This window comes from Peromyscus eremicus, chromosome 11 (assembly GCF_949786415.1).
Source record: "Peromyscus eremicus chromosome 11, PerEre_H2_v1, whole genome shotgun sequence".
NCBI classification, from domain to species: Eukaryota; Metazoa; Chordata; class Mammalia; order Rodentia; family Cricetidae; genus Peromyscus; species Peromyscus eremicus.
In genome coordinates this window covers 43,869,986-43,882,168 of record NC_081427.1, presented here as the reverse complement: position 1 = coordinate 43,882,168, position 12,183 = coordinate 43,869,986, and the positions used below count along the sequence as shown (strand labels likewise).

Here is a 12,183-nt window from a genome sequence, read left to right as displayed (position 1 = left end):
AGCCATGCATGTATGAGCATCTCTAATTAGAAGTAGTGGATTCCCCTTCCTGCCAAAAATGATATTAAGTTGGGAGGAGGACAGGTTAAAGGAAGATATGGAAGATTTGGAAGGGATTTGGTGGTAGTATATATGATCATATTTCATTGTATACATCTATGAAATCCTTGTTACATGATTTTCTGCATATGTTGAAATGATGACAAATTTTATAATTTCCTTCCTTATAATCTTAACAGTGGAATATAGAATGTACCCTAAAGGCACACATAGTTGGCCATCTCATCTCTAGTCAGTGGTGCTACCATAAGAGGTTGTAGAACCTCTGGGAAGTGGAGCCCAGGTGGTACAGATAGCACACTAGGGATAGAATGCATCAGTTATGTCCATCTCTAGTTTTAGCTCTCTCCAGCTGCCGTGGGAGGTCCTCTGTCACATACTCCCATATCCTTGGAGTCACCCCATCATACCTTTTGATAGACTGAAATTCCCCAGAAACCATGAGCCCAAATATATCTTCCTCTCTGACATCATTTCCATTGGGTGGTTTGTCATAACAATAAGCAAATAACTAAATAAATTCTGTCATTATAGTGTATCACATGTATTGGTTTGAGTATGCTGAACTCTTCTTGAATTCCTAGGCATGTTCCCGCTTGAGAGTGATGAATGGTCCTTTCCATGTACTGGAGGATTTTGTTAAAAATTTTGGTCTGTAGGTTAGGCATGTTACAAGAGTGTACTTTGGGGTTTCTTTGTGGTTTATTACCATGTTTGTGAATGGGTACCATGTTTGTGAAGAGGTATAGCTCCTTTTAATGTCTTACTGGCCCATGATGCAGCACAGGATGGATCCTGGGCAGGGAAGTTTGGTACCGGACCATAGATGAAAAAAAAAAAAATGTCTGAGTCAGATCAGTACTCACATCTCGGGCCTGGATAGTTATTGTCACATTCCTGTATCTTTAAATTCTATTCTTCACATAGGATTATAAGATTAGTCAGAATCTCTTGGGAAAAAAAGTTGCAGTGTTAAATTTTAGTTGAAACCTCTGTGCTTTGATATGTGTAAACCCAGTTTCAAAACCAGGTGTTGTCTCTTACAAATAGAGTCACTCTTAACAGCCCAACCTTTCTCGACACTTCATTTTCCAGATTTGAAAAACAGTCAAAGACTAGGGTTTCGTGCAGTATTTCTGGGAACCAAGAAGCTGTCTTCACAGGAAGATAGTACAACAAATACAATTTTTGCTAAAGAAGGGATTGATTACATCCTATGTTGCTATTGTTAAGCTGTAACACTAATAACATTAATGACCATTGGTTTTCAAGTAAATACTATTTTATCCACAATTTATCATTGAGAAACTTTATCTGAACACCAACAGGAAAAGCAGAAGCATCACTGTGCCTCTCTGTGTGGAGAGCGATTGCACTCTCTTTGCTTCCTCTTCTCTTTCCCATAGCCCAAGCTTTTGTTACTTTATTGTAGATTCATAAACCTAGCTTATTATTATAAATATTTCCTTGCATAGATAATAATTTTAGTTTTGTTATTTCATACTTATAATAATATTTTATTTTTTTTAAAAAAAAAAAACTTAAAAACAAACACACTAAAATCTTTAAATTCCTGTTAAGATTGTGCTATGACACCTAATTCCTCAAGAGATAGATTTTTTTCTCCTCAAAAAAAAAATACCAAGAGAGTAAGCTGGCTTGGTGTTAATCTAATTTTCTAGGAAGACATGACTTTTAAGGACCAAATATTAATAAAAAAGAAAAGAAAAGAAAACCTACAATAACCGGCATTGACATCTTTCCTACAGGTATGATTCTATTACTCCATGCCATATTTATATAGTAAATAATTGGAAGAAGTCATGTCTTTCCTCCAATGTTCTCCCTTCTACTAACAAAATAAAATCAACTTCATTTTTCATTGTCATACAGTAAAGTTCAATGCTCTTTATAGAAGGTTAGCTGAATCCTAGAGTTACAGAAAGAATTTATTATTGATGAGAGTATTACTGAATGAAACATTTTGTATTCCTTTTAGGAAATTTTTTGAAGTTTTGGAGAGTTAAAGGAAATGGATTTAGAAAATGCCAGTGTTTCTGTCTCTCCTAATCAGCATGAAATCACAGTCTATATTTGAGTTGGACTCTGGGGATGTTACAGAACTATCTGCTCTCTTTGTATTAATCCTAGGTGTTTTTCATTGTTTACAAAGATCTCATGCTACAAGTGCATTTTCTAGGCCATTATACAATACTCATTTGAAAATGGATCATGCTAATTCATCACAATGTCCTTTTCAATAGGAAAAGCCTTTAGATATTTATGTCTGTTGCTTTGGCTTGTCAGTATTCTATGGAGTTAATTGGGTAATATTAACATTTAAGAACAAAACATATACAATCAGTAATGAGATAGAGAAAAATTTGGCAGGAGGCTAAGTGAATCTTATTGCTGATTGTCAGTTATTACTTTGGTATATAATTAGGGATTTTTGAGACATGAAAGAATAACAGAGTGGCAATCTACTCTTGGCATCTTCTACTGAGATTTCAATTGTGATTTTCTGTTCAGTTATAATGAGTTGTTAAATTGGATCCTAATCCTTAAGTAGTTGATCAGAGTTTCAGAATTATCTTGTTTATTCTATAAAGTAAAATCCAGGCAGATCTTACTCTTGCAGAACTTAGTATGCAACAAATGAATTTGGCAGGAGGAAAGGAATGTAATATTACAAGTGATTAAAAGCCCACCCTCATCTTAAGCTGTCCCTCTGAAGGTCGGTCCATAGGTTTAAGATGCCAACTTCTTCGAAGCTCCAGTGGGACTCTTCTGATTCTTATTTTATAGTTAGGGCAGAAACTGTCCATTCACAGTTGTATCTCACATCCACAGATTATTTCAAGACCCCTTGTAGATGCCAAAATCTGCAGGTGTGTAAATCCCATTCTTAAAGTGGTTTATTAGAGAACTGGGGAGATGACTCCATAGTTAAGGGTCCTTGCAGCTCTTTCAGAAGACTCAAGATCAGTTCCCAGCACCTACCTTGGATAGCACACAACCACTTGTAACTACTGCTTCAGGGTAAGCAAAGCCTTTTTGGCCACTACAAGCACACATAAACATGACAAGCCCTTAAACACACACACACACACACACACACACACACACACACACACACACACACACACACGTAAAAATAGACATGCCAAAGTATAAGGGGTAAATATCACAGGGTCTCAACTTCATAGGCAATTAAGGAACACTGAGAGTGGAGAAACAGTCTTCCACAGGGAATGCCACATCAGTGGGTTCATCCTTGAAAATATACAGACAAGTAGTATTTACAGACTGAGCAGGTTATATTTAGAAATATATATATTTATTTACACATATTGACATATACACAGGGAACTACAATTAATGAAAACAGAAGTCATGAGTTTCGAAGGCAGCAATGACAGGCATATGGGAGGGTTGGAAGGGAAGAAAGGGAAGGGGTAAGTGATTTGATTATATTATAATCTCAAAAATAATCTTTCCAATGGCATAGTAGATGCTTACAAGCCATGCACAGTCTCAAATATGCTTTGAATCATGTTATTTGTAACATAATACATTACAGCATCATATAAATGCATAAGTAATGATCAGAGATTAATGGAAAGCAAAACATCTATCAATATATGTTCAATATAGATAGTTTTAAAAAAACTATTTTCTGCCACAGTTGAATACACAGATGTGAAACAGTTGTGTAACTGTATTTGAAAAGAAGTTTGACATGAGAATAGACTAAAGAAATATTTCAGAATAGCTGAAATTTTCAAAAGTCTCTTTTATGTGTTCATGCTTCACACCTAACTTATTAGTAGTTAGGAAATGTCAAGTACTATTACTCAACTTCCCAAATTTTACAGTTGAAAACTGGAACCACTATGTCTACATGATTAATTAACTCTTTCAACAAGGTGTAGTTAGCACGTTTTTGTCCCAGGCCCTGGCTGGGTGGTAGGGATACAAAGATTGTTTTAGCCATGCTTCTAGGCTATCAAAGGAAATAGAATTAGTATACATCTATATCTCCAGCACAAGGGAGAGGGAGCCAGATGGACCCTGGCCAACTAGTGAGCTCCAGATCAGTAAGAAAAAACTGTCTTTAAACAAATAATGTGAAAAGCATTTAAGGAAAACCATGGACATTGACTATTGGCTTTCACACGTATAAGCACACATGTTCACATGCCCCTGCATGAACACACGCATTAAAATGATCATGTGTGTGCATATGCACACCCACAAGGTTTATCCTACTTCTGTGCTTCTGAGAACCTCTAAGTCTTCTGTTACTGCTTTTATTACACATTAGTGATTATGACTTATTACCTTTCTCCATAAATGGATGAGAAGCACTTTAAAGAAAGCCACTGCCTGACTTGGTTCTATATTCTCACATCCAGAAGACTCTTAACTATGTATTCAGTGATTTCTTTTTTAAGGAGTAAATCAAGTATCACACTTTAAATGAGCTTAATTAAAATATGTGTGTACACACATATAACATAGCACTTTATGTAATAGTAAACCCCAAATTTTAGCAACTCATTCCAACAGATGAATGGCCCATGTAAACAAAATTAAATGTTGATGAATGTCAATTGATTTTTTTCTGTAAACAAAAATTTTCTCTACACAGTTTCTTCCTTTTATGGATCTGCCATCTTCAAAACATGGAGAAGGCTGGCAACAAGACAGTGAAAGGAATGTGGTATTGTACACAAAGTTTTATGTGCCATGTGTGAAAGTGTCACTTATTCCCTTAGCTATGAATCTTTGGTCTGTCATGTAACATTCTTTAACTTGTCTACACACACCTTCAAGGAACTGTAGAGTGTGGGCTGTCTGTATGCTTGTAAAGAACCATGGACAATGTGCAGAAAGTGAGACTTTGGAGCATTCAATCCTGAATGAGATGTTTTCATCAAACCCCTACCCTCAAGGGTTACTATTGATGTGACGAAATACCATGGCCAAAAGCATGTATTTGAAAGTGGTTTATTTGGCTTATAGTTCCACATTATAGTGGAAGTATAAGCCAAATAAACCAAAAGGTAGTCAGGACTACCAAAGGAAGTCAGGACTGGAAATCAAACAGGACAGGAACCTGGAGGCAGGAACTGATACAGAGGCCATGGAGGAGTGCTGCTTACTGACCTGTTCCTCATGGTTTGCTCAGTCTGCTTTCTTATATACCCCAGGACCACCAGCCCAGGAGTGTTCCCATCCACCACTGGCTGGACCTTCCCCCATCAATCACTAATTAAGAAAATGCCTACAGCCTGATCATATGGAAGCATTTTCTCAATTGAAGCTCCATCCTCTCAGATGATTCTAGCTTGTATCATGTTGACATAAAAGTAGCCAGAACAACTGACCCCTTGTCAGCTTAGCACATAAATCCATCACTGTTAAGCCACAGCTTGTCCTTCCTTGTATAAAGATATCACAGTACAAAACATTTTACAAATTTAAAGAGTCTAACAGCCTTACAAACTCAAATACCTTAAAAGTTATCTCTTAAAAAATATACAGACTCCTTTAAAATCCAAATTACCTGTAAAACTCATGTTGACATAGAAACTAGTCAGCACACAGACTGAAAGAAAAAGGAGACATTCACACGATACTGATAGGTGTGTGTGTGTGTGTGTGTGTGTGTGTGTGTGTGTGTGTGTGTGTGCCTGCGCACATGTGCACCTGTGGTTAATTTTCTTTCCTGTTAAAAATGCTGAGGAAAACATCTTTAGCATGGAAGGATTAATGTGGCTCATGATTTCAGAGGTTTGGTTCATGGTTAGCTTATGCCATTGCTACTGGCTTTTGGTGAAGCAAAGCATCACAGGGGCAATAATGTGTCGTGGTGTTTAACCTCATGACATCCAGGAAAGCAGAAAGCGATAGAAAAGGATGAGAGACAAAATACACTTTCTAAGACACACCACCTCCAGGGGCCCACTTCCTCCATGCTGACCTCACCTCCTAACAGCCAATTCAGTATAACTTATCAGCAGGTTAATCCATTTATAAACTTAAGAGTCATATTCCATTTGCTTCAATAGTGCTACCCATTGAGAACCATGTTTTCAGTACATGAGTTGTTTTTTGTGATGGATGGGACACTTCATATGCAAATCACAATATTTTAAGGAAGATTTTCCATAGAAAATTTCATTTTTATATAACTATATAAAATAAGTGTTCAAAATTATTAGACTATCAGCAGCTACAAAATTATTTATCACTTTTACATACACACATATATACTATACATATATGTATATTTTTATGCTAAAGGCAAGAGGTTTGCTACCAACTTTTAAAGGAAAAAGAACAACAAACAAATTGAAAATGGAAGCATACAAAAATGGAGTAATAATGATTAATAATATTTAATGCTAACCCACTGTAAGTAGCAATTATTACAGAATTGTTTCATGTATAACTTTTAGAAACATGTTTATTCTCACAGTGAACAGAATTATATTAAAATTATTTGTGTACCAACTACTCCATGGAAGTTAGTTAATTACCATGGAGAATTTTATTATCATCTAACAGATTCACATTAAATTCACTCAAATGCTCCCATGTTTCCTTTATTTTTTATTATAAATATCTTGAAGCTGAATAAGAGGTGTTTCTAAGTACCATTAAAAGAGAATGTCTCATCAACATGACTGCCTAAATATCAGCTGACCAAAGACAACAATAGTGGTCATGCTAATGTGGACAGGGGAATGTCCAGGAGGCCTCAACCTCACACAACAAACTAAGACAACTAAGGAATGCCGAGAGTGTGAGAAATAGTCTTCCCCAGGGAGAGCACATCCACTGGTTATCCAATACCAAATGATCAGCCCTGAAAGCATATGCACCAGTAACATTGTACAGACTGAGGAGGTTGTACTTATGTATTTAGGAGTGTGTGTGTGTGTGTGTGTGTGTGTGTGTGTGTGTGTGTGTGTATAATAACAATGAATGGAAAAGAGGCCAAAATTTTGAAAGAGAACAAAGAATGAGTTGATGAGAGACTTTGGAGGGAGTAAAGGAAAGGGGGAAATGATGTAAGTATATTATCTCAAAAAGAAATAGTTTTGAAAAGTGAATGTTTCATTTTTATTATTTTGACTTCCATTGTGCATAATAATTTAAAAGCAATACTTTTATTATGGAATTTGTAGAAACTAGTAATTTAAGAAAGACTTAAAAAAAACAAGATCATTACCAATAATAACACCCAAGGAGTTTGGATATACCCTTTCAGAATTTTCTATGAATATATGACTTTTTAAGTTTTTGATGAAATCTTTTATAAAAATGAACATCACTCTATACTCTCTTCCTCTCATTCAACATTTTGCAATTATCATATTTTTACAAATTCCTCTGCAGTACTTTAACAGCCTCACAGTAGTATTTCATCATTTGACATACCCCAATTTTTGAAGCCAACTCTTCAGAGAGGCAGTTATGTTACATTCAGTTACGGGTTATTATGAATGAGCTTTAATGAATGTCTTTGTAGCTGTATCCATGTCACATGTTCCTATTAGACTATTCTAAACTGTCAAATGCATTATTTCTAAATGTTACTGCACATAAAAATCTGGATTATTATTTTTATTCATAGGGTATAGTCATGCAGACTGTGATTGGACAGATCTGGAACTGGTCCTGTATGTTTGCACATACTCTCTGTGATCATAACACAGGGGGTTAGCAATGCTATGCTTGAAAACATAATGGCTTGAAATGTTGGGAATACTATTTTTCCACTCCTTACAAAGTGTCTTTTCTTTTTTCTTTGCTTTTCTTTTTTTTTCAATAATATTCATATGACTCTGGTAGTTAGGTTTCTATTTCTTTCCCAAATAGAAACATTTGGCCTTCCAACTTATACCTCATAAACATGTTCTGTGCACTTCTAAAGCATAATTGATGCACATTGATCTGTAGCATGAAAAGGCTCCCTGCTATAGTATTTTCAAGTGGGAAATTAGATGTTGACATCAATTATCAACTGCTTTGTTATTTTTAGTATGAAGGTAAAATATATAAGGGATGGGTTTAAACTGATGGCATATGGACATAAACACGAAGTTTAGTTTTAATAGGAATCATTCTCTCAGAAGACATTACCCCTTGAGGCAGTTTAACTTAAAAGAGGATTTCTCAATCATTGTCATCTCACCAAATTACCTGGGCTATTCGAAGCAATGTTCTAACTTCAATGCTACTGCCCAGAGTGGGCAGCAAAGCACTCAATAAAACAATGTTGACTTCAGTCGGTGTGACCAAAGACCTGTTAGTCTCATCCTTAATTCTTCTTCATGCGTTCATTCTGAACAAAGTTATCCACACGTTTAATTTACTAAATTATGTCTCATCAGCTATCTTAGAGTGATGGTCAACTTTGAAGCTTTGTTCTATGATGATATTTGCCAATACCTAGGACTCATTTCTCCTGTGTGAATGCTGGCAATGTTACTTGTGTACCCTCCCTTCCTCCACCCACCCCCAGTCTTGTATTTTTCATCTCATTAAACATTCACTTTTCCACAGGTTCTTGCAAAATCACAATATTTTGGACCAAAAGTTGTCCTAAGGTTTACTTTGTGCAAGCTCTTGGTTTATGCCTAAGAACCCAGAAAGATTTAGTAGCTTTTAGACCCTGTGTGTCATTAGTGGCTCAGTGGGACTTAGAGTCTCTATCTCCTAATTTAGCTGTAGGCTATAATTAATTTTGGTTGTTTAGGTAGGGCTGTTGTGAGCTCAGTTCTGTTCACTTTTTAAAATGAGTGTGAGGTTTATGCATCTGTGGTCATTCAGTGCTCTTTTCGAGCATTGTACTCTGTACCAGGAACTATGCCAATTAAGGTAGTGTTACATAGTGGGTTTTAGTCTCTATTTTTTTAAAAGAGCTTTTGGGTTGGATTCTGACTTTTATCATGATCAGCCAATCTGTTTTGTTTGGGAATGTGGTATTTCCATGTGTATGAAATTTGGGGTCCTATAGTTAAAATATCAAAGAAAAGCAAGGCTTCTTGGACTTTGCCTTGTCATGGGACTATTTGGGCAGTGTGTGATATTTTATAGATATCTATTTTTTAATGTATAAAGTGAGAAAAGCAAGAAGGCTGTCTCAGGATTTTAGTACAAATTAAGACAATCTGCAAAACATAGTACAACTTAGTAAATACTCAATAAATATTAGTCATTAATGTTGTTGACATTGTTTTATAATGAAAGTCTATCCCTCAAAGAAGAGACTCTCAGAATCTAGATTTGCAGATGTAAAATTTGGAATAAATGAACCTTCTGTTTTAGTTCCAGCTTCTAATTTACTTTTTGAAGGTCCTTCTATTATTCCACTTGTCACTAAAGTTAGACAGTGCAGTTCAGGGTTAGAGCCCATCATTGAACATCCTTCCCACATTTCAAGACAGATATCAGGAAGAAGGTGAATTTTTTAATTTGGAAATCAGCAAGGAAAATAAGCACCAAAGGTAACATAATGCTATGAAAATAATATTAGGGGTTTGCTTGGATTCTAACGATGATAGCTGCCATCTTGTTAAGCACAAACTTTACCGGGTATTAGTGATTTACGTGCTACATACCTGGAACAGACAATGATCTTGAGAGGTGAATTATCATCTCTATTTCAGAGGCAATAATTTTAAATTTTTGCTTAAAAAATCAGTTAAATGCTCGAAGATATTAGTATGATGAAGAGTGAAACAAAAACTCGAAACTTGTATTTGCTCTAAAGTTGTTGTGGTCTGAATTTACAACAAACATGATAATGTTGTAGAAAGGTATTAACTCCCTGGGTGAGTTTCTTCACTTATAACACTCAAAAGTAAAGAAATCGCCATTGATGACTGCTTACCACACTTGGGCAGCCAGCTCTAAATATTCCCACATGCATGGTGTAGTTGGATTCCCATAAGTAAACATTGCCACTACTTTTTTTAAATCAACTGATTCCTTAAAGAAAGGTTAAACTACTCTCCAAGAACACAAGTAATGAAGTGGGAATGCAAGTATGCAAAAGCTCACCACTCTATTGAAGCATTTTGCAACATTTGATATCTTCATGATTTTGAATAGGTAGCTAGAAATATTACTAAAGAAGGCTTTTCAACTACTTAGAATTGATTATGCTCACTAGATATATTTTCTCTCAAGTATAATAAAAATATTTAATTTTCTATTTTATAGTAAATCTGTTTTCCCTTTGCATGTAGATAGTATAGGGAAATTTTGCAAGATTTGAGAGTAGTTTAAATCCCATCAGGCACTCAGATTTTCTTTTAACCCTTTAACATTCCTTCTTACAAAGTCTTATTTTAACACTTGGCAAGAAACCTGAAAATGTGTGTTATAGATTTAGTCCCATCCAGGAAATAAAAAATAAGAGTCGTGAACTTGCTGTGGTACCACATGCTATTATCTCAACACTCAGAAGATGGTGATAGAAGGGTCAGCAGTTCAGTGACATCATTCTTTGAGTGTATAGAAGTCCTCCTCCTATACACAAATGACAGGAGGACTGAGAATGAAATCAAGGAAACGACACCTTCCATAATAGCCTAAAATAATATATGTACTATCTTGGAATAAAAGTTTAAATATTTTAAAGATAGAAACCCTGTAAAAATAAGAAATATTTTGCTTGTTTAAAATTGGAAAACCATAAAAATAATGAAGTAAAAGTTAAAGAATAAGGGGAAAAGTTTACCTTCTCCTTGTTCGTAAGCACATTTGTGGGAAAAAATGCACTTACACCCAAATCTCAGCACATGCATGTATTAACATGTAATCAGATGGATTTACTGCGATTCATTCCATGGAAGGGAGAAAGAAAACATGTTTGGTTTTATAGGATTCACATACAAAGTTAGTAAATTCTAAGATTGCTAAGAACACCAATTGTTACAACCAAACCTAAATAAAACCTAAATAAAAATAATGATAAGCAAACCCACTGTTTAAGAACAAACCTAAAGTGACAACCAGACTAAACCAGTGGGAACTCATGAACTTTAGACCAGCAGCTATGGAGCCTCCACGGGACTGGACTAGGCCCTCTGCTTAATCTGCTTAAGGGGCCCCATGGTAGTATGATCAGGATCTTCCCTGGTGCATGAGCTTTTTGGAGCCCAGTGCCTAATGTGTGACACCTCGAGCAGCCTTGATGCAGGGGACGGGCTTGGACTTGCCTCAACTGAATGTACCAGGCTCTGCTGACTCCCCATAGAAGGCCTTACCTTCTTGTAGAAGAAAATGGGGCATGGGTTGGGGGAGAGGCTGGAGGGGAGGGAGGAGGGAAGAGGAGGATCATGATTGGTATGTAAAATGAATTTAAAAAATGCTTTAAAAAACAAACCTATATCTCAGCTTCTCAGCAGATATTTTCTCACTTATGTTGTTTGTTTCTAATCAGCATTTTGCATGTATAGCTGCACTTATTTTTCCAAGAACTTATTAAAGTCACCACATAATGACACATACTGGGCCTTTTATTAATTCTGTCGACTTTCTTGAATTTTGCCTTAGGCCTCCGAGGAAACATTGCATTCTAGTAATGAAGAAGAGGACCCCTTCCGTGGGATGGAACCCTATCTTGTGCGAAGACTTTCATCCCGCAGTATCCAGCTCCCTCCTCTTGCCTTCAGACAGTTGGAACAAACTGACTTGAGAAGTGAATCAGAGAACATCCCAAGGCCAACCAGCCTCCCACTGAAAATCCTGCCTCTGATTGCTATCACGTCTGCAGACTCAAGTGGGTGAGTGAGTACCTTCAGTGACATTTCCACATTATACATTTTCCGTGGTGATTGTTACATGTGATCTTTTGGAATTTGTTTGCGGCCCATTGTTTGATTTGAGGAGGACAATAAGTTTTTGAATCAGGATCAAAAGAAGAAAAACAGTGAGAGGGTTTTTTCGGGTAACATCTGTCTCCACAGGAGGAGACATGTGGCATAAATGTTTCACAGGAAGGTGTTGAAAGGTAGTGATGACTGTTCATAAGAATCCAGGAAAAAGAAATTGTACCAGGAAAACTTACACTGGCCATAAGTGATTCTTAAAGTTCTT

The 12,183-nt window shown here is 36.1% G+C and overlaps 1 long non-coding RNA gene across 1 annotated transcript in view; it reads left to right on the top strand.

The window, feature by feature from the left end:
- The window catches only part of LOC131921394 (uncharacterized), a 368,523-nt gene extending 356,669 nt beyond the window's left edge, over positions 1-11,854 (top strand). Inside the window, exon 3 of the long non-coding RNA XR_009381994.1 lies at positions 11,641-11,854. This is a non-coding gene — a long non-coding RNA (uncharacterized LOC131921394). The remainder of the gene's footprint in view (positions 1-11,640) is intronic.
- Positions 11,855-12,183: the final 329 nt, after the last annotated feature.